Genomic DNA, 15,513 nt, shown 5'->3' with positions numbered 1-15,513 from the left:
GAAATATTATGGGTGCTCGATGAAATACGAAAAGTATCAAAAACATGACATGAACATTATAAAGATTGCAAAAAAGTTAGTATTCAATTTGGGCCTACCCATATATCATATATGAACCGCGCTGAAGTACGTCCATTATTCATAGTTTACTATTCACTATTCAATATTAAAAAAATGAATGATGATTAATGAAATGGTTTATGTTTCATTATTCAAATCGAAGCGGTGAATAGTGAAATAAATATAAAAAAAATTTGACTGTGACACTATAGCTATATTTTGATTCACAATGACCATAAGAGGGTTTACGGAGGACCTAAATGCAACAACATGCGTAAAAATGAGGAAATATAAAAAAGAAGATGTGGTATGATTGCCAATGAGAAAAATATCCACAAAAGACCAAAATGACACAGACATTAACAACTGTAGGTCACCGTACGGCCTTCAACAATGAGCAAAGCCCATACCGCATAGTCAGCTATTTAAGGCCCCGATAAGACATTGTAAAACAATTCAAACGAGAAAACTAACGGCCTTATTTATGTAAAATACTGAACGAAAAACAAATATGTAACACATAAACAAACGACAACCACTAAATTACAGGCTCCTGACTTGGGACAGACACATACATGTACATAAATAATGTGACGGGGTTAAACATGTTAGCCTATTTTGAATAATGAAATGGATATTTTGAATTATGGAATGGACTGCTATGACCCTTCAGCCCCTAATTACAGATATATATTATACCTCAATCGAAAGCTTATTAAAAGAGGAACAAAAGGTATATAGTCAATATGTTCTGCAACGGATATTACAGGGGTAACCAAGGACTTAAATATCGAATTACGCGTGAACATTGAAAAATAGCCAATTTTAAATAATGAAATGAATATTTTGAATAATGGAATGGACTGGCAGGACCCTTCAGCCCCTAATAACAGATATATATTATACCTCGATCGAAAGAGTGTTTCTCGTTTCTCGTTTTTTTTTATATATATAGATCAGACCTGGACCGTTGGTTTTTCCCGTTTGAATGGTTTTACACCAGTAATTTTTTATCGACCTTTATATCTTGTTGTTGGGTGTGAGCATAGGCCCCGTGTTGAAGACCGTACCTTGACCTATAATGGTTTACTTTTATAAATTGTGACTTGGATGCAGAGTTGTCTCATTGGCACTCATACCACATCTTCCTATCTATGTGGATATCTTTCATAGAGTCTTGTAGCGATCATTTGTACTCGTGCATGTGCATGGTTAAGTATAGGAATCAAAAGGCGATCGAGTTTGGTAGAATCGAATATAGGTCAGGTTTGGATTTATTAATGGTGGCAGTAGTCAGCCAGTGATCAAGAAGTATTGTTCGAATAAATCTAGAAAACAGATAAAACGCAGATTAATGGCATTGAGCTCCAATTAAGCGTCGTATATATTTATTTATCAAGTAAAAGTCAAGCTTATCAAGTACTGACCATTAAAATATGTAGGAAAGAAAGTCACTAGACAAAAAGTCACGGACAAAAAGTCACTTGACAAAATAGTCACAATTTAGTTCTGAGATTAGTTTTCTTTGAAAAAGAAAACACTTAATAAAAAAACTAAATAGGGAATGTGTGCATGGGCCATATGCAGATAATCCCCCCGCTTGCATAAGACGTTATAAAGGCTCATAAATCAAGAACATTAAAAGTGTGTTCCTGATGTGAGTTTTGTGGCAGTAAGCATTTTTAAACTTCATAACATTTGGTTGAGGCAAATTTGAGTTAGAGACAGGAAACGAAATATTCAGCAATTTTGCATATTTGTAAAAGGCATAACTCTGGAACGGTGAAAATTAATGAGACCAAAATTCAAACTTGATATGTGTTATGTGGTGATAAGCATTGTGTGTGAGATTGTTACATTTGGTTAAGGCAAACTAAAGTTAAAGAACGGATACATTTTTTTGAACGTACGGACGTATTTATAAAAAAGAGGATGTGGTATGATTGCCAATGAGACAACTGTCCACAAGAGACCAAAATGACACAGACATTAACAACTTTAGGTCATCATGCGACCTTCAACAATGAGCAAAGCCCATACCGCCTAGTCAGCTATAAAAGGCCCCGATAAGATTAGTACATTTTTACGTATACGTACGAACAGACAAGGTTAAAAATTAATGCCTCCTCGGCAACGGCGTGACTGATTGTAAGTGTGACTGTTAGTTTGTCCTATCAAATTTTCACTTTCTGTCTTGTGACTTTTGTCCTGTGACTTTCTGTCCGTTTACCTCAAATATTTGTATGATGACCTTTCTTGATCTCTCTATATATATACTAACATTTCCCGACGAATATCTAGTGCATGGATTCTACTTCTTGATCCCTATTCGAATTTTATTGACTTTCAAAGGTTATCGCATAGAAATCGGAATCAGTGTCAAGCAAGATAGACACCCGAAAATTTTCGTTGAACGAGTCAAATCAATCTTCTGGTGGCTTCATCGATCAGTGTTGATTGAGTCTGATCGACAATGTGAACCTACTTTGTTAACTTGATACTTAAACATTTATCTTCTCTTTTCTTACTCGATGTTTGACTTTAATATTGATAAGAACTCGATTATGGGAATTCTTTAGTATGAAACATGCCTGGACTATAATATATACATTTTTAGATTTTTTTTTGGCAGTCAAGTTGGTAATTTTTAAATAAAATTTAAGCCCAAATTAGCGGCCCAAAAAACCCAAATAAGTACATGTAGTTTAATTAGCTGATAATCTTTTTGCAAACCATAATACCCAAACGGGTTAAAATGCAAACATGATTTACACAATTATGCATATACATGTAACCAAGACGATGTGGTATGCTACGGATCGATAACGAAGCCGTACATAAACATACATGTATATAGATACATGTTCTGCGTGCTGTCATTTGAAAGACAATTTCTCTTTATTTTCAAGGAATCCCCATTGCGAGTAAGATTTTATTGAAATATTATTGCATGATGTTTATAAATATCAAAATAAATAGGCATTTCAAAAAAGTTATTTCCAAAAGGCCGTTTAATCTTGAATTTAATTTGTTCATTTATTTGGAGGTAGATGTCAGCCATTAAGACTCCATATACCTGCAGTGGCGATCCAGAACTTTTCATTAGGGGTTTGGGGCAATGACTGACCTAAAGGGGGGGGGGCGCTCTAGTCATGCTTCAGTGATTTCCTATATAATCAACCCTTTTCTTCAGGAAATGGGGGGGGGCGACCCCGTCGCCCCCCCCCTAACCCCACCCACCCGGATCTGCTTATAACCTGTCCCTTTTCTAATGTATATTTTTGTTTAAACATGATATATATGTCCATGTATATTTCCAGATATTTATATACCAAAATGGAGACCTACACCTATATAATGATCTGATTTGCGCTACATTGCCATTCCCTCTTAAAACATTTTTAAAACAAAGCTTATCGACACTTGCAAGTTCCTACAGTCTATTTTTGATGTCAAATGGGTGCAAATTTACAAATAATGCCGGAAACATCTGACACATTTACAAAATTTTAATGTGGTTTTAACCGCAACACGATAAATACTACTAGCATCAGACACTTAATTAGAAATAACCCTGACCGTTTTAAATTTCCCACCCTTTTCATATATTAATGAAGCTTGAAAGACCTATTCAAGCTATCCCTATAGCCTTCCCCTGGGAATTAATGCATTAAGTTCCATGATAAGAAAAATATATAGTATGAGAATAGGGAATTTAACTAACGGATCCAGAAATGTTATACGTGGGGGGGCACACTGACTGCCTAAGATAGGGGGGGGGGGGGTGGTCCGATCTGGTCATGCTTCAGTGATTCCCTATGTAATCAAACAAACTTCCCCCAGAAACCCGGGGGGCTCCCTGGTCCCCTCTAAATCCGCCTCTGAATTTGACACATCCTCTTTTATAATTTTGACGACTCCTCTCCCAAAAACAACAGTTAAAGATGCTTTTCGAGCATCTGTACAATATTGTAGCAGGCTATTCTTCCGACTAAACTTTTGTCTTCCAAAGGTAATCATTCAGTTTTGGAATGTTGACCTTGCTATTGAAATTTTATAATTTAAAAACACAAGTTGTGCACATTGACAACGCTCCAGTCTGAACACTCTTAAATTATCCAGTAAAACTGACAAGGAAACTTATCAGTAACTGCATAACTTCAAATTAACATGTCATTTATATCAACCCCATGCAACTAGGTACACAGCTGCGTTCAATGAAACATGATCACAGATAAAAATAGATGTAAATTCTGATTCAGATCCTTTCTTTTCGATACAACATATAAAAAAAAGGAAAAAAAGGGGGGGGGGGGGTGTTCAGAAGAAGAATTATCTTTAATTTTAAATAAAACTGATGTATTGAAATTATTTAAAAGGTGAATGTGTAATATAAGCTTATAATATATTTTAGACGGTTCAATAGAAAAGTATATTGATGCATTTTAAAAAGAGATCATTACTCTATATACCTTTAACTTAAGGGGAAAAAAATACATCACCAAAGATTAACCAAAATATTTTAACTGACAATACTACTGTGATAAAAAGTTACTAAACATCTTTACACATTAAAGACATGAATTTAGGAACACGAACTGAAAAATATATATTTATATAACTTCAGTGAAAATTGAAAAACAGTTAGTGAAATATGAATTGTACAACTCAACATGTATTGATTAGTAAATGCAAAATTATGTCCGTAACGCGTTCATCTCTATGTATACAACTAAACTGACATTTTCAGTTGGAATGATTTCGGAGAAGTAAAGGGTTTTTGTTTCTTTGATTAATAACTATCTAGGTTTTACAAAGTATTCAAAAAGTCTTGTTTTGGCCTCTATTATTATAACAATTTTAAGCAATATATCCTTAACCCCTAAATCGACCCAACCTTTCTTTTGTGGAATGAAACCTCAGTGGCGGATCCATGCATAATTTTTGATAAGGAGGGGCCCGTCGACTGACCTAAAAGGGGGCGCTCCAGTCATGATTCAGTGATTCCCTATACAATCAACCATTTTAATTGTTCCCACAAAAATGGGGAGGGGGCCTCTGGGTCTTATGAATCTTGTGCTTTAAATTATAGATATTATTACTAGTATACTGATATTCCGAAAATCATTATAAATACCCATTTGTATTCTTCACCAACGCTAGCAGAGGGGCATTATGTTTTCTGCTTTGTGCGTCCGTTCGTCTGCTCGTCGTCCGTCTGTCCCGCTTTAGGTTAAAGTTTTTGGTCAAGGTAGTATTTTTATGAAGTTGAAGTCCAATCAACTCGAAAATAAGTACACATTTTCCCTATACTATGATATTTCTAATTTTAATGCCAAATTAGAGTTTTGGCCCCAATTTCACTATCTACTGAAAATAGATAATGATAGTGCGAGTTGGACATCCGTGTATTGTGTTTACATTCTTGTTTGCACTTTACTCCTGAACGGTTTGAGCTATAACCAACAAAATAAAACCCAACCCTCCCTCCGTTGTGCAAATATTTGTAGTATAATTGTATAGATATCAATACACTTTTACACAAGTTATTGTCCGGAAACCAGAAAAACGTTGTTTTGCTTATTATGGCCAGTTTTTGGTCCCTAATTCTTTTAAACCATGATATGGGACCATAACATTCAAATTCTAATTTAACGCTATCATTGATTACTCATCATTTGCACAGGTCTGATCTGCATTTCTTTTGCGCTGATTTTTTTTTATTTCTTTTTTGCCGAATTTGTGTTTCATTTGCGTTGTTTGTGTACATGTTACTTACAGGGTCGTTTTGATCATTATAAATCTCTTCCGTTAGCCAGTACATAAGTCATAAATTGTCAATCATAACATGTATATAACTGTTGTAACATACTCAAGAGGAGGTGAAAGTAGGCTTCCGAGCAGGATTATAAAAAAGAATTTAGATGTGGTATGGTTGCCAATGAAACAACTCCCCACAAAAGACAAAAATGACAGAAATTAACAACTATGGGTCACCATTTGGCCTTCGACAATGAGCAAAGTCGATACCTCATAATCAGCTTAAAAAAGGTCCCTATCTGACGATGTAAAAAAATTCAAACGAGAAAACGAACGGCTTAATTTTTGTACAATAAATGAACGAAAAACAAATATGAAACACATATACAAACGACAACCATTGAATAACAAGCTCCTGACTTGGGACAGGCACATTTCATAATGTTTCGGGATTAAACATGTTAGCGGGATCCCAACCATCGCCCTAACGTGGGACAATGCCAATGGTATAACTGTTTAAAAAACATACCAGTAAAATTAAGATAAAAGCACTCTGTTTACATCCATGAAAAACTGCACCGTTATTCTTACAGTTTTCAACGCGTGCAGCCGACCAGCAATGAGATGGCTAACTTGAAGTTCAGCATATACAAGTACAACATCTTAGAATGCATGGATGACGGCTTCGAGCGTCAGACATAATGTCAAACGTGAAGCAATCCTCGATTTCATGGGGGAAGGAATGGTCACCGCAAAACTGCGATAGCCATTTACCTATTTTACTTGAGTTTTCTCTCTACTAGCCCAACAGACTGGACCCCCCCCCCCCCCCCCACCCCCCCCCCCCCCCCCCCCCCACACACACACCAGTTATTTCTGCGCCAGATGAAAACGACAGCAGCCTATTTACAAGGAACAACAATTATTATGACAATTTATAACATGTGTATATAAATAGCGAACAGTAGAGGTTTGTAATAATAATGATGATAATAGTAATAATAATCGGTGCAAAAGAGAGATCGAATATTTTAAAAAATGTTGAAATTCAATACTGGTCCGAGCCATTTGTGACGATTCATCTCTGATATAAGTTTGATTCACAATTGACAAGAATTTTACATGAGAGGTGGCTGGACAGAAACACGGACACGTTCGGACGCCCATGAAAAAGTTTTATGTCTACCGCAACGCATGTCGCGTAGGGTGGTACATTTAAGAAATATAAAGAAGAACAGTGCTGACTGCCAGGTTGTCAAAATATATATTAGAGCGATATTTTTGACACGATTATTAATAAGAACTTTTTTTTTACATGTACATGTATGTACTAATTTCCGAAGTTAACAAAAATGAAATCCGATCATCATCCCGTTCACAAAAAATTATAAGTTATATCATACCGCCTATATATGATTATCACACAGTCATGTCCCATGGCGAACAAGGCGGGTGCAAATAGCAGAAAGAAGTACAATTCAAACGAGAAAACTATGCCGGGTAATTCAGATTTAAATGAATATAGTATAAAATTTTAGGAACTACATATGCATGCAGAAGATCCCTCCCCATCCCCCTTGTGACACCACTGCATAAAACAACATAGGTTTGCATACATTTCATTTAGCAAAAAGCAATACAGAAGTAAAACGTAAATTATGTGTGTCTATAAGACACGTTTAAATACCCCAGCCATAGTTGATTTAGTCCAATTATTAGTTATAATGTATATGAATGTATATTTGAAAAAAATATCCTATATATATATAAAAGAAGATATGGTATGAATGCCAACGAGACAACTCTCCACTAGAGACCAAAATGACACAGAAATTAATAATTATAGGTTACCCTACGGGCTTCAACAATAAGATAGGCCAATACCACATAGTCAGCTATACAAGGCCACGAAATGACAATGTAAAACCATTCAAAAGAGAAAACTAACGGCCCTATTTATATAAAACATTGAACGAGAAAAAAAATACTAGTATGTAACACATAAACAAACGACAACCACTGAATTACAGGCTCCTGACTTGGGACAGGCACATTCTTATATTATGTGGCGGGGTTAAACCTGTTAGCGGGATCCCAACCCCATTCACTTAACATGAGACAATAGTATAACAGTACAACATAAGAACGAACTATTAAAATCGTTTGACAATGGCTTAACTCATCAGATGACAAAACTACAAGTGGACGTGGCCGGGTACTTGTTCATCCCCCAACAAAAAGACACTATAGGAACATATCTCAAAGTACTCGCAGTTAACTGACAGCTAGTTCAAAGCCACCAACAACTAATAAAACAAATCATGTATCTAACACTAAATATGGACTTGCACATCACTATTATGCGTATAAACATCCCAGTTGCGGAACTAGAAATTTTCAAAAGTGGGTCTCAGTACTGCCGAAAAGGGGGCCTGTGCCAGTCATGTTTCAGTGCTTCTCTTTATAATCAATAACAAAAAAAAGGGGGAGGCCCACCTGCTACCGCATTCCTTGATACGCCTCTGCATCCTACAAGATATCAAGATCGTTGCTTAAAAAAATGTAGGAGTAGCTCTATAGATGCTGGTTATATACATAATTGTTAAGGTTCAACTTCCTGGCATTTAAGAATATTTGACAAAAATCAAGATGCATATATAGGAATACATGCATGAACATCTCAATTGTATGTTCGTTCAGGCAACCTCTGAAATATTAATTAAAACTATAAATTTATAGTTAAAAAAATGTCGAAAGAGGAAGCAGGACAAACCATGATCTCTCTCTGCATTTATAATAAAATGTATCCAACTACCTTGAATTTTGAGGATATTTGACTTAAAATGTTTCAGTTGCAACTCAAAAACTGTACGAGGTGATAGCTAGACAAACCAATCTATAGCTTGACGAACAGACGAACGGGTAGACGAACGAACCCGTAGGCGATACATTAATATACCCTTCGATGAAAGTGAGGTCATAAAATAAGCTTGAAATTGCAGTTCATATTTATAAAAAATCAAAACCTCATAGTGCTCAGTATGCTTAAACATTTCTCTTCAGCTTTATAGCCATGAATTCTAAGATTTCTAAGATCGTAATACATTTGAGTTTCTGAATTGAAAGTTATTTTTCAGGGATGCAATGGTTGCTTTCTATCAAATTTTGTTTTTTGTTTTGTTCTTGTTTTTACATACTCTAGGCTATTAATTGTTTCACATTTTGTCACATCGGGACATTTTATAAATTGTTACGTATATACATTTCGCATGTGTTGGTTTATTGTCGAAGGTCGTACGTCGAGTTTTTCGATTGAATCGATGGTTGCATGGATAGTTACAATACATTTGGTTGCCTTCGGCTGTTGTTTGCTCTATGGTCGGGTGGTTGTCGCTTTGACATATTCACCATTTCCTTTCTCAATTTTATGTGTCGGATCGGCAATTATAGAACATTTTCTGTTATATCCGTATTTTGCGTGGAATTCTCACCGCGTTGAAGACCCAATTGCCTTCGTCTATCGTCTGCTTGTTTTCGAGTCGTTGTCTCTTTTACTTATTTTCAATAGCTGCAAATGTTAAATAACACCAAGATTAAAAGCACCAACAGCTAGTGTATAGTTCGGTTGGTATAGGCGGATCCAGTGGGGGGGGGGGGCGTGTCCCCCTCTCGTTGGATTTTTTTTAGTGATTATATACTATATAGGGAATCACTGACTTGAAAGACCCCCACCCACATTAGGTCAGTCAGCACCCTGTCATGTATTTGTTAAAAGAAAAAAAATATATTGCCATTCACTCTAAAAACGAAGCTAAATACTTAAACCCTCTTTTAAGAAAAGTTATATTGTTTCATTTTTACAATTTATTTTCAATAGCTTAAGATTAAAAGCGCCGACAGCAAGTGTTTAGCTCGGTTGGTATAGGCGGATCCAGTTGGGGGGGGGGGGGGGGGGTGGGGGGGTCCTCCTTTCGTGGGATTTTTTTATTGATTATATACTATATAAGGATTCACTGACTTGAGAGACCCCCCTCTTTAGGTCAGGCAGCACCAATGTCCTGTATTTGTTAAAAAATATATAAAAATATATATATATATTGCCATTCACTCTAAAAACGAAGCTGAATAGGTAAATCCTCTTTTAAGAAAAGTATTATTGTTTCATTTTACAATTATTCTCAATAGCTGCAAATGTTAAATAACACCAAGATTAAAATCGCCAACAGCAAGTGTATAGCTCGGTTGATATAGGCGGATCCAATTTTTTTTTTTGGGGGGGGGGGGGGGCCGGGTCCCCCGTTTGTGGGATTTTTTTTTATTGATTATATACCATAAAGGGAATAACTGACTGGAGATACCCCTCACTTTAGTTCAGGCAGCACCCTGTCATGTATTTGTTTAAAAAAAAATACAAATATATTGCCATTCACTCTAAAAAAAGAAGCTGAATACGTAAATCCTCTTTTAAGAAAAGTAACATTGTTTCATTTTTACAATTTATTTTCAATACTGCAACCAAGATTAAAAGCGCCAACAGCTAGTGTATAGCTCGGTTGGTATATTTAATAGAAAGATATTTGTAAATATGGTAAATAAACTCATCATAAATACCAGGATTGAAATTTTACATTCACGACAGACGGGTATTTCGTCTACAAAAGACTCATCAGTGACGCTCGACTAAAAAATGTTAATAAGGCCAAATGAAACTGACCATTTAACTTAAAAAATGGCGAAGTACAAACATTTTTTTAGTTTTTCAACGCTATCCTCTTGACCACATAATGTGTTTTCATCAAAATTGGAAATGATAATATTTTATAAAGAAAAATCTTTACCTACGTCGCATTATATATACTAGTATACTAACATATTGTGTTGTAAAATGATGCCCTTTATGGGTTCTTGATTAGATTAATAAAAAATTCTATACTATTAACAAATTCAAAATATACTGCTTTACAAAAAAGGTAAAACAACAGATACATTCAAGTCAAATCTATCTTAATTTCTGTCAAGTTTTTCCATTTTCAAGTAAAGAAAATCACGCATTATGGTTCCATTTATTTCCTGTAATAATTAGATCACTTGCATACTTGTAACACACACACAGACAATAGGTATTGTTTATTTGTTGAAATATATTAAAATATGCGCTGCTGAACTTATATTCGTCAGTATAGTATATACACGTGTATACCAAAGACAAATTTATACATTGTTTAATTTCCTGTAGTGTTTGATAATGACCCAGTGACCTACAACTTTTATAATAAATAAACCACATAGACAACGCTTCTGAATCAGTATAAAAAGTATGAATTATTTGTTAAACTAGTGTAAAATGTGGTGTGAAATAATTGGTAAAGGCAACGATATCCGGCTAATTAAATTGACCCGATGAGCTGACATGATGTTGAATTTATTTTGGAAATATTACACTTAATTTAACCTTACAATTTTTCATTATGTTTGTTTAGTCTATATGTATTTGCAATAATCAAAATTGTTTTTTGTTTGTTTTGCAAATAAAGAATCATTATGTTGAATATTTTAATGAGAGAACCTTAAATAATCCATTATTTTCATTTTTGTTCTTAACTGAAAAAAATGGTAATACTAAATCCATTATAGCACAACCAAGTAAAAAAGTGTCCTTTAGTTTATACTTAAATCATAAATGAGATCATAGAACATTTCTAATCCGACAAAATGAAGATTAATAAAAAAAAAATCGTTTATTTGAAAAAAAAGGGGGGGGGCTTTGATAACTGTTACCCTAGCTTGCCCTACAACATAATACCCCCCCCCCCCCCCAAAAAAAAAAAAGAAGAATTTAGATTTCTTATTCATATACATGTAATTATATCCTACATTGCTCATGTTATCAATTTATTATTTGTGTATTACTTATAATATTGTGTATTTCACTAATGTTTATATAATCACTGTATGATGTTTTTGTATCTTGCCTGACAAGGGCCTATGATTGGTTTAATAAAATAATGTCTAATGTAAGTCTGAAAATCAAACCCAATAGAGTTAGAATTAGATTTTTAGGCTGACAAATATTTTCTGTCAATTTACATTTGCACAAGTCTGTCTACATGTTCACCAGTTTTTCAATTATCCACTAGTCTGTTTTTACTTTCACAAGTCTTTCTTATAGCCCCCTAGTCTGTCCATATGATTTTCAACAGTCTGACTATGTCCACAAGTCACTACGTTTTAACCGCGGTCTCTATGTGTCCGTCAGTCTGTCTCCGTGTTTACAAGTCGATATACATGTTTACCCGCCAGATTACGTTTCTAACAGTTTGCCTTCATGTCCTACACGTCCACCAGTCTGCTTATATATATATATATACCAGTCTGGCTACAAGTCTACAAGAATATTATTTGCATCATTGACTAAGTCTGTCTGGATATGTCGTCTGGCGGATTTGCTTGTCTCTCACATTCTGAAGATGATAATATTCCTCGTAGTGAAATCGTTAATACAATGTACCAGTACTTAAGTCTATCAGTGTCCATCTCCATGCAAGACTCGGGTCTGATGAAGGTTCTAAAACAATTAAAGATTCGTCTATACAGTCCTTCTGAAAGTCTTCTCGGTCAGATGCAAAAGAATGCCCGGTTAGCGCCTCTTGATTTGCCCGGGGCATGTGGAGGATCAGTAGATATCGACACACCAAATTCAGTTATTCGACACCTATCTCATTTAACACCAACATTACACAATAATGTCAACATGGAGTCAGTAACTGAGGTAAAATTAAGTTAATTTAGAAGTCAATATCTTGTATTATTCTGTATACAGTTTATAATGCATATATCACTGTCATGAATCAAGGATGTGTATAGTAATAAGGGTCTTACTATCATCGGAACTTTGTTTTTTTTGGTAACACGCCATTATTCCGACAGCCCATTAGTCCGACAGCCTATTGGTCCGACAACCAATTAGTCTGACAACCCAATAGTCCGACAACCCATTGCTCCGACAGCCCAATACTCCGACAACCTATAATTCCGACACTTATCAAGTCAAGTATCAGGATATCAGGGTAAAATAAAATGTGTCTGTCTGTATTATTACGTTTATATTTGTAATAACATATTTTAAGAAATAACTCCGTATATATAATACAAGGCTAAGGTAGTTCGTATACTTTCAATGTTAATTCTCAATTCGAAATCTGTATATAGAATAAAACAGAAAATAATATTTTATTTTTCAAATTAAAGGATCTATGTAAATCAACAACAAGCATTGATGGCGCGAGCTACTGATGATACCCTGCCCAAAGATTTCGGTAGATAGAAAGTTTTTGAGTTGTGAATCTGAAAAAGCATTACACTGTATAACTGACTTATATAAACCTTGAAGTTAAATATCAGAAATCATGGTATTGTAGTACCTGAGAAAAATGTGACAAAAGTTTTCAACTTGGCTGTCAAGTAATGAGTAATGAGTTTGAAAAAGCATCACACGATATAACTGACTTCAATAAACCTTTCAGAAATCCTTGTAATGTAGTTCATGAAAAAGATGCAACAAAAATAGTTATGGGACGGGCGGCGAACTGACGGATGGACGGTTGGACGGACGGACAGACAGAGATAAAACAGTATACCCCCACTTTTTCGAAGCGGCGGTCTAATGATTGTGTCAACATTAAGACATTACAATACTAATATGATATAATTATATTTATAGCACTATAAGCCTCATTCACAATCGGAGCTAAGACAAAATATAAAAAAAAATACGTATTAATATCAATTAACAGTCAGTATCCAGACATGTACTACATTATTCAAAAGAACTAACGATATGATCCTCATTTTTTTTCTCCATAATAGTAAAGTTTTCTTGTGTTCACTTCGAAATTAATCATAATTGTCTAACGTTTTAAAGTTCTGATATGTGCTAGAAATATGGCGAAAGAATTCCTCCCTCAAATTATAATGAAGTGAGCATTCGATTGAAAAATGACGCTCATCCTAAACTTTATCAGCTGTACAATACGATTTTTTGAGTATTTAGCATTTTCAATTCTTCATGTAATGGAAGAGCACCGATTCTGAATTAACATATAAATTACCTTTCTTAAAATCAATGATATCTAAATATGTTTCTTCTTGAAACCAATTTTTAAATGAAAAATAAGTTTCCCACAAAACACATATTACTAAGTTTTTACAATTAAATAATTTGACAAAGACACAAGGACAAGAATGTCACACATTGTCTTATTCTACTAGTTTGTTATTGTCTTTTATACTGCACTCGTTCTACTTGAGCAGTCAAAATGCGTTGACTGTATATTTATATGACATATACAGTCACTGACCCGATATCACTTTTCCTTATGCATATTTAGATAGAAATTGCCGAAATATTCATGTCCGTCATATTTGTTTTTCGTAATAAGTTTTGTTGTAAATCATTATGCAGTCCTGCATCTCCACCAATCATTAAAAAAGAGGCATATCTTTCTAGAATTTAAAATAATCTTAGGATACAAAATCGGGTTCCCAACAAAGTATTGAGTGTCATCTCTCGGATTATGTCTGAACGATCGCTATTAGAAGTGCTACATGTACTGTCTCCGTACTTCGTGGATTCTCATTCCCGAACATGATACCGTATTCATGATTGATCATGATTGGAATTGCTCATCTTTTCTGAGCACATATTTCGTCCTATTTGTCTTTTTATTTTTTAGGTTCTGGGTACGTATTTGTCTCTTTGTTCTTCTTATTTTGACTGACGCTACTTTATCCCATTATTTCTGCAACAAAATAAATTTAAATAAAACTCAGATGAGTGATACAAGGAGAGAAAGTGTTGCGACCAAAGAGGGCGGTTAGTGTTTTCCAACTCCGATGTATTATTTATTTATGTAGTTCATAGTGGGGGAACCTCACTCGGCCCCTGATACGCGAAAAGGGGGATTCGAAGATCTAGTGAAAAGAAGGTAGATCAAGACACACATGCAAGAAATATCGAGCTAGAACAGCACAGACTGATAGTAGACACACACACAACGAAATATAAAGATAAATAAAGTAACTAGACACGCAAAACGAAAGAGGGGCGAGGTTAAGGACTGAGCAGTTGCTATAATCATGTGTATCAACTCCAATATACTGAGACAAAATTAATGTCCGCATGCAAAAAATAATTGGAATCAAAACGGACAACCACAAATATCAGAGAGCGGAGTTGGTTTTTTTTTTAGAGAAAATTTATCCATACACTAAGAAAAACGCATATTGTCGGAATAATGGGCTGTCGGAGTAATGGGTTGTCGTAATAATGGGCTGTCAATAGTACATGTTGTCGGAGTATTGGGCTGTCCGAATAATGGTTGTCAGACTAATGGGATGTCACCATTTATTTTACCCTCCCCCTTTTTCCAATATCCGTTATTTTTTCGTTTTCTATTTTAAAATTCACTCTCTTTATTAATATATCCGTGACCGCTGTGGATAGTAAACTTGGAATTGATAGTAAATAGCAAAACCAAGTAATTTGTAGTGTATTTATGTTCTAATGACACGTACAGACAGACGCGAAAAAAAAAAATATTAATACGAAAGTGAGAAAACGAAAATATAACAGATTTTGGAAAAAAAGGGTAGGGTAAAAAAAATGTCCTGTACCCAAGTACCTAGCTATATATG

At 34.8% G+C, this 15,513-nt stretch overlaps 1 long non-coding RNA gene across 1 annotated transcript in view; it reads left to right on the top strand.

Annotated features, from left to right (window-relative positions):
* LOC139482243 (uncharacterized) overlaps window positions 1–15,513 on the top strand; it is a 41,739-nt gene that overhangs the window by 14,164 nt on the left and 12,062 nt on the right. The gene's annotated exons all lie outside the window — the stretch shown is intronic.

Source organism: Mytilus edulis, chromosome 7 (assembly GCF_963676685.1).
Source record: "Mytilus edulis chromosome 7, xbMytEdul2.2, whole genome shotgun sequence".
In the NCBI taxonomy this organism is placed as follows: Eukaryota; Metazoa; Mollusca; class Bivalvia; order Mytilida; family Mytilidae; genus Mytilus; species Mytilus edulis.
The sequence above is the reverse complement of the archived record's forward strand: the minus strand, read 5'-3'. Positions and strand labels throughout refer to the sequence as shown.